Here is a 12,844-nt window from a genome sequence, read left to right on the forward strand (position 1 = left end):
CCTGGGCCATTCTCACAATCATTATTATGCTTGAGCCCATTGTTGCAGCCCCTATGTCAATCCATCCCTTTGAGGGTTTCCCTCTTTTTTGCTGACTTTACATTTTACCAAGAATAATGTCCTTCTCTAGGGATTGGCCCTTCCCTATACCATGTCCAAAGTCAGCTAGACAAAGTCTCACTATCCTTGCTTCTAAGGAACATTCTTGCTGTACATATACCAAGATGGATTTGTTCATTCTTCTGTCAATCCATGGTATATTCAATATTATTCACCAACACCAAAATTCATATATGTCAATTCTTCTTTGGTCTTCCGTATTCATTATGCAGCTTTCACATACATATGAGGTGATTAAAAATATCACGGCTTGTGTCAGGTCCACCTTAGTCATGAAAGTGATGTCTTTTTTTTTTTTTTTTAACACTTTAAAGTTGTTACTTTATTATTGTGAATGGAATCATTTAATAATACTTTACTTCACTTATCTAAATATACTATGAGGTTGGTTATCACACTACAGTACAAAGTTGTGCTTTATTACACACTATGAGGTTCTAATTCATTAGATATGAGGTAGAATCTAAGAACCTGGATATTCAAAAATATCCTACAATTATTCTGTTGTACAGCCAGACTTGACATGCAGTGCTAAATTAATGTTTTATGCTGTTAATATAATGCATTAAATATTACTATATATTCTTATGTGTGTTGTATTAATATAGCTTTTCATATAAAGCTAGACACATAATAAGTGAATTCAGTTAGCTTCAGTGTAATACTCAAGTTTGTAGCAAAATGTTGAGTCCACCAATCAATAAAGTAATAAAAACTGAACATCTGCCAGATTCTCCATTTGATCCCATAAAATCCTTCCCCCCCCCCAAAAAAAAATCCTTATGCTAGGCATTTTATATTAAATTGGGACTGGAGAAATAAATTTCTGTCTACAGGTACACAGAAAATGACAAAAGTATGATTTGTATCTGAGCAGAACTAACCCCAAATGTACTGCATCTTATGAACTACAGAGTGCTGTGTTCAAAGTTGTTAGGTACGTGGGAACACTACACAGGTTGCACAGGTGAGATAATTCAGACTTCTATTTTTTCCATTGTGTTTGGTGACCAGACTATTTGCTGGGTGGATTTGTTATGAATCAAGTTCATATTTACCTGGGGGAGTTACTAGACTTCCCACATCTCAGGAATTCAGACTGATTCTTAGCTTAATGTTACCTATCATTTCAAAACAAGAAAGAGAGGTCAAGAAGAAATGATCAAAGAAAAACTCAAAATATTTTAAACAATCATCATCTGTTTATTCATCCAAATATTTGGGTAGCACCTACTCTGTGATGATGTTGAAATGATGTAGATGTAGCTGTGGCAGCAATGAAAATGGCTCTCTCAGATCTCCTGCTGTGTAAAGTAATAACAGAGGGAACCCCACCGATGTGCTCCAAATCCACCACCATGTTAGTGTTGAAGTCACACTTCCCAAAGGCTGTTTGTGCATAATAACTAACAGCAACAAGATATACTAATAGAGACACGACCTTTTAAAACACAAGACCCCTCTGATGGGAAACTTTAGCTCCAAGACAGCTAGTCAGCATGGCTGAATCTTTTTTAGATCTGTGTTACAGTCTGAGACTCTTCCTACCCAACCCTCCTTCTTTCTTTCTGTCTTCCATGGGATAAGACCTGTATCGAGGTTCAAAGACACTCTCTGCCTCCTCTGGCTCCCTCCCCCTACCCCCCAGCAAATCATGGCATGAGGATGGGCAAAATTAAGAAACAGCCAACATGAAAGCTGCTTAATATGTATAAAACCAAAACCAAACCAGTTGCCATTGAGTCAATTCCTACTCACAGGGATCCTATAAAACAAAGTAGAACTTCCCCCATAGGGTTTCCAAGGAGCAGCTGGTGGATTTGAACTGCTGACCTTTTGGTTAGCAGCTGAAGGCTTATTTTGGCTAGCAGCAGAGCTCTTAACCTCTGCACCACCAGGGCTGCTGCTTTTAACCCCCTAAAAAGAAGAAAGAATTAAAAGGATGGAAGGCCAGGCTGATGAGGGTGATTGCTCCAGTAGAAAATTGCAATCCCTTGTTTAGTTAAGAGACTTGAACCAATTTTCGGATCTGGAGCTCATTGACTGAAAAGGTGTCCAGGTCCTTAGGAGAAAGAACATGAAACTCTGTGGCAAGTACATACCTTGATGATTCTTCCTCAAAAGGACCCTTGGGTATTTACATGGACAACTGTGCACTGAAGAAAAGGCAATACCAAGGTATTCTGAGGACTGCTGGACATTGACATTACTAATCTGGAAACACAGGCATCATCATCAGCCCATCACCTTCTTAGAGTAGGGGCTTACAGGGCCCAGGTAATAAGGGAATCATGGTTAAAATATGGTTTACAGTTTACACAAGGAATCTGCAGGCCTACCCAGCAGACCAGATGTATATTTTAATATTTCTACCACTTAAGGCTTTAGAAGAACTGAGTTTGACAAATTACAGGAATATGTTTTAGCTTACATCAAATCCTGTACCTTCTCTTGGACCAAGAGCTTGTAGCTAGTATGATCACAGTAAAATATGGAAGATTTTGCTAGAACCACACAGTGGAATAAGGGTAGGATCAGAACCTAGTAGAAGGAACTATTCCCATAAGAAAGGAGAGGGCGGTTTTGTGCACAAAAAAAAGAAAAATAGTTCACTAAATTCTGAAATCTATGTCTTTTTTTTTCAGCGTTTGTGATGTAACAGACAGATGTTAGAATACAGCCTTCAGGATCAATGTTATAACATGGATTTGGAAAGTATAGTTAAAACTAACTGTTACACATCAGAGCAAGTTCAGAGATGGTTTGATCAGGAAGGTTTGTACACAGTGGCCATTTGTAAAAATTTTGGATTAATATTTTGTTTGAAATAAAAAAAAAAACAACAATGCTATTATACAAAATTTAGAAATCATTCTAACTTACAAAACATCAAATACAATTTGGAGTCTGACAATCTTACATGGACTCTAAGCACAGAAAGATCATATAAAACTTTAATACCTTATAAAATCCCATCAAATTGTTCACAGCTTTCTGTGCTGTACCTGAAACTTGCCTATGTCATTTCACCAATCATACTCAACTGTCCATGTATCTGCCACTGCTGCTTGATAATGGATTTCTTGAAGGTAGGAATCCTTTCTAAACATTCATATCCTTTGTACTCTATAAAATGCCTAGTGTTCACTCTGCAAACAATTATTTTAAAAAAGGAACTAACCAATAGTATATATTTCTTACCAGGCATTCAGTTTGTGTCATCATGATAAAGCTTAAAGAAAAGGAGAGAGAATCCAATCTATCTGACGGTGTTTAGGTCCCAAACAGGAGAATATTTCACACAGGAACAAAGAAGAAACATACTTAATGTAAATATCTTTTACCAAAGAAAACTTCAGATTTACTCAATATTCAGCCATTGACTACTGACCAGCACTAACGTCAAGTACAATTTAGGGTCTAAGGTGTAGTTAAGCATTGTGGTTAAAGTCAAGAGGGAGCAACTTCAATACTGATAGACATACAAGAGCACACACTGCATGTCTTGTGTTTATCTAGCAAATATGAATTTCCTATACCATAACAACACTAGATTATATGTAATAATGCCAAAATAGTTTAATTGTAATTTCTAAATTATTTAAGACATAGTACTTGAGTTATACATGATTTTAAATATAAAATAAGGGAACCACAGATTAATAGGAGATAAAGATATAGTTCTAGTTTTTTTTTTTAATGTCTGAGTACTTAAAATTTAAAAAAAAGTCAAATGACAGGGAAGAAACAAAAAAAAAAGCCAAATTACACATGGTTTTTATTTTTCCTATATTTGTGTCTAATAGAAATAATTAGAAGAGAAAAACATGTTTAAATAGGTTAAAATCTAACTATCCAAAACGACATGAAATATAAACCAAAAAAAAAAAAAAACCCATTGCCGATGAGTTGATGCCAACTCATAGCGACCCTATAGGACAGGGTAGAACTGCCCCATAGAGTTTCCAAGGAGCTCCTGGTGGATTCGAACTGCTGCCGTAGCACTTAACCACTACACCACCAGGGGTTTCCACATGAAATATAGAACAATGCAAAAGACAGATGAGATTTTTACATGAAATATAAAAGCAGTGTGAAAAAGGGGAATAATGGGAGTGACACACTGAAGCATAGAGCTATAATTCTATGCTTCCCTTTTAAAACACTAGGCATAACACCATCATAAACAGTGATAAGAAAAATATTTCAAGGATCAAGTGTTTATCCCCATGAGATACGGGATTCTTAAGGCATCAGGTATCAGTAAATTACTCCTTTTGGGGCACTAAATGGCAGCCTGCTGCTCAGCAAGAATTAATTTAGCATGTTATGTCTTTAGAACACACAAGCTGATGTCAAATCATAAAATAATTATCACATAATTAGTTTTATAAATAATAGTAATGTATTTGTGCTATACTCCATAATCAGCAAGATTCTTCCAATAAGCCACTCAGTAAGAATAAGTTAAATACTTTGGAAGCTAATTAATTCTGTCAGGCTACTAAACACCATTTAACATACTAAAATTGCGATTTATTAGGTGGTAGAAGTTGACCTAAATGAGGCAAATGCATCTTAGAATTTCAAAACTATGACAGTTTTTGTGTTCTTTGCAACTTCCACTCAATAGAAGGCTGCACCTGAGAAATACTCTTACAAATACACTTCTTTGGATTGTTATCCTTAACACAGGCAGTCCTTGAGTTCCAAACGTCTGATTTACGGACAACACGAGAACGGGCTGCCATAAAGCCTATTACATTAAAAATTTGAGTTAACTACAATGGTTCGTAATAACCAACACACACCCTATTTTCTGCTGCTCACGAAAACATGGCTTGGTTTGGAAGTGTTTCTTATGTGCTTCATATCCATAGAAAGGTAAAATGTATGCTATATACTAAGACAAACATTTGACTAACATGCTAAACAAGAACTCTGTGGACCTGTTATGACTTACATAAAAATTCAACTTAAAGACAGACCTAGGAAGGGATTTTGTTCATAACCCGAGGACTAGCTGTAACTGACTATATGCTGTTGACCTCTGTGTACTGACAGGCTATACAGGTTGGCTCCAAATGACACATTCAAGGAAGTAATGACTATGTCTATGAAAAAATTAATAGACAACAGATTTCTAAGTGCCATACATGTGTCCTCAAAGAGGTTTTTTATACAATTGATCTTGTTCAATTACAAATGACAGTTTTTAAAAAAAGGTATATTATAACCCCTGAAATCAGAAATCATGCTTATTTTATGTTTTTCCTCAATCATCATGGTCAAGGGATCATCACTTTTAGAATTTTTTTTTTTTTTTTTACCATGACCATGTTTACTTTTTATAAAAATACAGTGAGGAGAAATTAACGAGACTTTCCAAAGTCTGCTCTTTATTTAAAGAAAACAATACGGCACATTCCTAAGGAAATGTTGGCATTCCTAGCATTAAAAAAAATTATTCCCCACAAAATAAAATAAATTAATGTGTGTCTTATTTTTTTATTACCAAATAGATTTTTATTCCCTCAAGAAACACTTTCTAGTAATTTTAGTAATTGGGGGAGATATCTGAAGACAAAGACATGTGTCAGCAGTTGGTAAAAATCTGTTAAGTAAATTTTATTTTATGATATTGTGTGCTTTTATGAGACTGAAAATTATCATCTTTCAATATCTCTGAATGCCAGAATTAATGATCACAGGTCCTTATATGCTACCGTTAAAACAATGAAGATTTTGATTGATTACCTGTAATTGTTTTTAGAAAATATAGTTAAGGGTGACTGTGTAAAATATCATATTTACAATCTGATATGCAAATTTGTATGATTGAAAAGTGTTAAATATCTTTTGGTTAATTTACAATTCAGTTAAGACGACAGGGAAGCTATAGCTTAGAAAGTGAGCAGAAAATAATATTTGAAGTAATAATATAAATAAGTGTGTAAAGTATTGATTCAGGGAAATCTGGAATATGTTTAAAGAACTTTTTTGAGTCCTTCTTATCAACATTTCTACATCTTCTGAAATATTAAGACTTAAGTTACCTGTGTCCCACATATACTTTTACAAAATTATTTTTCCTAAGTTTTCAAATTCTGATAATAAAATTCTTGATTACTTCCCAAACAAAAAACTCTCTGCATTACTAAAACAATATGACCTATGCTATTACCGATTGTCTAATTGGTAATAAAAAGATTAGTATGCAATCTGTAATCTGTTCCTTCCCTGAAGACACCCTTGCAGAATTGGTTTGGTCAAATCTTCCAAACCTACCAGCTGAATAGCATTTGTTAATTGAAAGTTATCTCCTATGGAGTGCTATTAGTAAGATATATCTGGTCTGTCTGATTACCTAGACAAACCCAAATCCCATCTATTCTGACTCATAGAGACCTTATACGACAGAGTAAAACTGCCTCATAGGGTTTCCAAGGAGTGGCTGGTGGATTCAAACTGTTAACTTTTTGGTTAGCGGTCATAGCTCTTAAACACTTTGCTGGAAAGACGAGGTATATATTGTATGGATTTGTGGACCATGACCTTCTAGATAATAATTGAGCTAGATTTGTACTTATCAGAGTAAAATATCATTATATATAATGACTACTGGTTATAGAATTTTTACCTCTCAGTCCAAATTCACCTTTTTAGTTTGTTCTCTGAAAATAGATCTGAGTCCTATAAATATTTGTCCTGTGTCAGCTGAGCTGGCGGAAAGTTTTGTCGGTAGACAGCATGGCATGAGAAGAAGATTTTTGTTTCCAATTTCAGATGTGCTAGTTTGGCAGGCTCACATAGTGTTCTCAGCTCACCTGGTGACTAGCCCTTCTGGCACATGGCAGCCGCAACAGCCAGCAGCCTGCAGTTTCCCTTGGCACCCTACTCCCTGGGTGGTTTTGTAAAGTAGTGCTTCCCTCCCAGTGTCCACTCATGCAGGGAAGTGTATGGCATACAGCAACATTCAGCAGCCAGGAGCTTCCCCTGGCATGTCTAAAACCCTGGGATTTTCTGCAGTAACTTGCTTCCGCAGTGCACCGTGGCCAGCAGCACCCAGCAATGAATAGTTTTCCCCAGAACCCCACAGGATGGATTTTCTGGTAAGTTCTCAGAATGGATTTCCATCAAGTTCTTCTGGTTTGGCACTACTGTAATGTCTCTGCCATCCAGTGAGACACAGCCATGGCCTCTCCAACAAAGCTGGCATCTCAGCTCTGAGGGGTGGAGGCTCTTTTTTGGGGACCTCTATCTCAGCCTTAGGGTTAATGACTGATCCTTAAATCTGATATTTCTATAGTTTGATTTCTCTTTACACTGTACTCTAATCCCATGTTTTAATGATTGCTTATATTATCTGCTCAAATAACTATGTGGCTCCTATCTTCCAATTAGGCTCAAATTGAGAAGTAACTCTCTTTATGAAACAGATAACCAAATCATATCACGTAAAACTCATATGTTAAACATGGACCATTGTGTATTTTAATGTAACAGAGAAAGATCTGAAGAGATGCATGTCCTCAGACGTCTCTATATTCTTTTATGTCTCACAAATACTTGTGACTTTTGCCTTATTAGTAGAGTTTGATTGTGGGTTAGATACTTGAATTTTGTGAGTCTTATTTTACATTTCCCAACTCTTTGTGTTATTTATACATATTATCAAAGAGAAGAAACAAATTAACATAAAAATTGCATTGCTAATTACCAAAATAAGACAAAAGGACGAACATTCAATATCACAGTATATGACAAAATTATTTTTGCAAGAGTACTGTTATGTTTCAAAGAAATATACTTTATGGTTTAAAAAAAGGAAATTTAGATAGCTAATTTGAAATATGAATGCTTTCCAGTTTGATTAGAGGATTCCTCAAGTTTGGCTCCTATAAAAAGCATCCACAGCTCTTGGGACTGTACTGACATCTATGCGACCTATCCCATTCAAAGATTCACACAAACACATTATCAAAAATATATGGTGTTGCATCACTCTTTCAGCAATGAAAGTGAAGATAGGTAGCCTAACAATTGTGTAAATGTGGATTTAATGCTGAAGCAGTTTGTGATTGATCACAGTAGTTAATAAAACATAACAACTAAGAGACAAGGTTAAAAACTCAGAAATCTGTATTTTGAAATCCTCTCTTGTTTCTTAACCTATAGGACAGAGTAGAACTGCTCCATAGGGTTTTCAAAGAGCGGCTGGTGGATTCAAATTGCTGACCTTTTGGTTAGCAACCTAGCTTTTAACCACTGTACCACCAGGGCTCCAGTAATCTATAAAAAGGGATACTCAAAAGCTACAAACTGTGTTGTTGTAAATGTTTAATAAAATAATGAATGTGAAAATGCTCTAATAATTTGTTATTTTATTCCTTGGGCTACGTGAAACAATCTGTAATAACAACCAATTCTAAAATTAGGGTGGCTGATTACAACAGAAGTTTATATATTGTTCACATTATTTTTCCTAACTAGGCAATTTCCTTCACTTCTCTTTCCTCTATGACTCAGGCTGAAAGAGCAGTTGCAAATCTAACTATTGCCCTTCTCCCTAGCAAAAAGAGATCTCTGGACAAGTTTATGATCATAATTAAATGCTCTGATTCGGAAGTGGCACGGGTCACTTCCATTCAAAACTCACTGGAGAGAACTATTTATATACCTTCTAAACTAAAAGATAGCCAGGAAAGTACAGTCTTATTATGGGACCTCAAACAGAGAATCATATCTATTTGTAAAATATCAGCGATAAGTACTGTAGTCAATTCTCTGTTCAGAAAATATTTGACTCAATTTCGAACCCACAAACAAAATATATTTGCTTTTTTCACTAAGAGAGGTACCTGAAGTCCAGGATTTCTAGGTAATGTCTAGTAGTCTTTATATCAGGTAGACCTGATGCAGATATTTATAAAACAAAAAGAAACCACCCGCCCCCTAAAGAACCAATACATAGTAACATACATTCGCATTCAGAAAGAGGAAGAGTGGAAGATACAGAAGTCACTGGTTTGTAGCAAAATTGAAATTCCCCTGTATTGAGGGTGAGGTTTTCCTGCAGAGGGATGGAGGGTGCCCATGTGATAGCTCTCCATTGCCTTTGTTTATACCTTCAAAGATTTGTGTTTTTTTTTTTTCTCTCCTTGCTTGGTTAAATTTGATGTGGGCATTGGAGAATATGCTGTCTTTGGGGGCTGGGCAGTTTTCTCATATCCTTTTGCCAAGAGTCATATTGCCGATAATGTAATCAGATCAATCTTTAGTGGAAAAATTTTAATTTAGTATCCTTTGACTAAGTCAGTTTATCCAATTGAAAGTTCTACTTGGCACGACAACCTTTAAAAGTACAGGTTGTTGTCACTATATAAAATATAGATGAAGATACAGTGCATTAAGTACATAAAAGTTTCTCTGAGGAGAATATGTTCTCAATTTTCAGTCATCTCAGTCAAAATTTATTAAACAGCTCGATAAAAGTATGTGAGTAGTCTCAACCATGAGCTATTGTTTGTTTTTTTTCCTCTCCCCAGTATCTCATTATTTCTATTTATAAATATTCACACGAAATATAACTTCTGATATTTTATTCCAGGTTTCATAAAACCTTCCCATACGAATCGTTCAAACCTGTGATGTAAAAACCATCATCAGTATAGTGTAAAGTGACTAGAGGCCTGGGAAGGTTTTCTGACGTTTCGTATGCAACTTTTAATTATTTTTTATCTAGTTGAGTGGAAATTAAATAAATACATGTACTCTATTCTTATTAGGTGCTGTCAAGTCAGTTCTAACTCATAGTGACCCTATATACAACAGAATGAAACACCGCCCAGTCCAGAGCCATCCTCACAATCCTTGCTGTGTTTGAGCCAAATGTTGCAGCCACTGTGTGAATCCATCTCTTTGAGAGTTTTCCTCTTTTTCATTGATGCTCTACCTTACCAAACACGATGTCTTTTTCCAGGGACTGTTCCTTCCTGATAGCATGTACAAAGTACGTGAGGCATATTTACATATATAAATATGCATCGAAAATATTCTTATTTGAATTTTTTACATAAAAATCATAATTTTCTACTTTATATTGACAATGGTACTAAGGGCCAAATGAAGTGCTTCATTAGGGAGAACATTCTCTATAAAATTATCTCTTTCTGAGAGAGGGAATAGTTCGTTAGGGACCTAATGATAGATCCTCAACTAGAGATGCTAATATCACTAAAATCCTGGGAAAGTTAAATAATACACAGAATGAGCTTCATCATGACGTTGTTGTTGTTGTTAGGTGCCATCGAGCTGGTTTCAACTCATAGAGACCCTATATACAACAGAACAAAACATTGCCAGGTCCTGCACCATACTCACAATCGTTGTTATGCTTGAGCCCACTTTTGTAGCCACCGTGTCAGTCCATGTCATTGAGGGCCTTCCTGTTCTTCACTGACCCTCTATTTTACCAAGCATGATATCCTTCTCCAAAGACTGGTCCATCCTGATAACATGTACAAAGGAAGTGAGACAAAGTCTTGCCACCCTTGCTTCTAAGGAGCATTCTGGTTGCACTTCATCCAAGACAGATGTGTTTACTCATCTGGAAACCCATGATTCATCAAATCTTCTTCAGTCTTCCTTATTCACTATCCAACTTTTGCACGGATATGACACAATTGAAAATATCATGGCTTGGGTCAGCACATCTTATTCCTCAAAGTAATCTTTTCTTTATAGCACTTTAAAGAGGTCTTTTGCAGCAGATTTACCTAAAACAATGTATTGCTTAATTTCTTGACTGCTGCTTCCATAGACATTGGTTGTGGATTCAGGTAAAATGAAATCTTTGACAACTTCAATATTTTCTCCATTTATGTTGCTCATTGATCTAGTTGTGAAGATTTTCGTTTTAAATTGAGGAGTAATTGATATTGAAAGCTGTGGTCTTTGGTCTTCATCAGTAAGTCCTCTTCACTTTCAGCCAGCAAGGTTCTGTGATCAACACATCACAAGTTGTTAATGAGCCTTCCTCCAATCCTGATGACATGTTCTTCTTCATATAATCCAACTTTCTTGGATTATTTGCTCAGTGTACAGATTGAATAGGTATGGTGAAAGGATACAACCCTGAAGCACACCTTTCCTAATTTTAAAGCACGCAGTATTCCCTTGTTCTGTTCAAATGACCGCCTCTTGATTTATGTACAGGTTCGTCATGAGCACAATTCAGTGTTCTGGAATTCCCACTCTTCCCCATATTATCCATAATTTGTTATGATCCACACAATAAAGCATAGGTAAAAATCTTTCTGGTATTCTCTGCTTTCAGCCAAGATCCATCTGACATCAGAAATGATATCCCTTGTCCCAGGTCCTCTTCTAAATCTTGCCTGAATTTCGCAGTTCCCTGTCGATGTACTGCTGCAGTCATTTTTGAATAATCTTCAGCAAAATTTTACTCATACATTGATATTATTGATATTGTTTTATAATTCCTGCGTTTGGTTGGGTCATCTCTCTTTGGAATGGTCACATATATAGATCTCTTCCAGTCAGTTGGCCAGGTAGTGGTCTTTGAAATTTCTTGGCATAGATGAATAAGCATTTCCAGTGTTGTATTCATTTGTTGAAGCATCTCAGTTAGTATTCTGTCGATTCCTGGAGTCTTGTTTTTCGCCGAAACCTGCAGTGCAGCTTGGTCTTCTTTCTTCATTACCATTGGTTCTTGATCATATGCTGCCTTCTGAAATGGTTGAACATTGACCAATTGTTTTTGGTACAGTGATTCTGTATATTACGTCCATCTTCTTTTAACGTGTCCTGTGTCGTTTAATATTTTCCCCATAGAATCTTTCAGTATTGCAACTCAATGCTTGATTTTTTTTCTTCAGTTCTTTCAGCTTGAGAAATGACAAGCATGTACTTCTCTTTTGGTTTTCTATCTCCAGCTCTTTGCACATGTCATTATAATACTTTGTCTTCTTGAGCCGCCCTTGGAAGTCTTCTGTTCAGCTCTTTCACTTCATTATTTCTTCCATTTGCTGTAGCTGCTTATAGTTCAAGAGCAAGGTTCAGAGTCCCTTCTGATGTCCATTTTAGTCTTTTCTTTCGTTACTGCCTTTTTAATGACCTCTTGCTTTCTTCATGTATGATTTCCTTGATGTTACTCTGCAATTCATCTGGTCAATGTGTCAAATCTATTCTTGAGATGATCTCTAAATTCAGGCAGAATATACTCAAAGTCATTCTTTGGTTGTTTTGGATTGTTCTGTTTTCTTCAATTTCAACTTGAACTTGCATATGTACAATTGATGGTTCATCCCATAGTTGGCCCCTGGCCTTGTTCTGACTGATGATATTGGGCTTTTCCAACATCTCTTTCCACAGATGTAGTTTATATGATTCCTGTGTATTCCATCTGGTGAGGCCCACGCGTATGGTCACCATTTATGTTCGTGAAAAAATGGTATTTGCAATAAAGAAGTTGTTGGTCTTGCAAAATTCTGTAATGGGGTCTCTGGCATCTTTTCTATCACCAAGGCCATATTTTCCAACTACCAATCCTTCTTCTTTGTTTCCAACTTTCACTGTCCAATCACCAGCAATTATCAATTTACCTTGATTGCATGTTCAATCAGTTTCAGACTGCAGAAGTTCCTAAGAATCTTCAATTTTGTCTTTTGCCTTCTTGGCTGATGTGTAAATTTGATTAATA

This window comes from Elephas maximus, chromosome 15, assembly GCF_024166365.1.
Source record: "Elephas maximus indicus isolate mEleMax1 chromosome 15, mEleMax1 primary haplotype, whole genome shotgun sequence".
NCBI classification, from domain to species: domain Eukaryota; kingdom Metazoa; phylum Chordata; class Mammalia; order Proboscidea; family Elephantidae; genus Elephas; species Elephas maximus.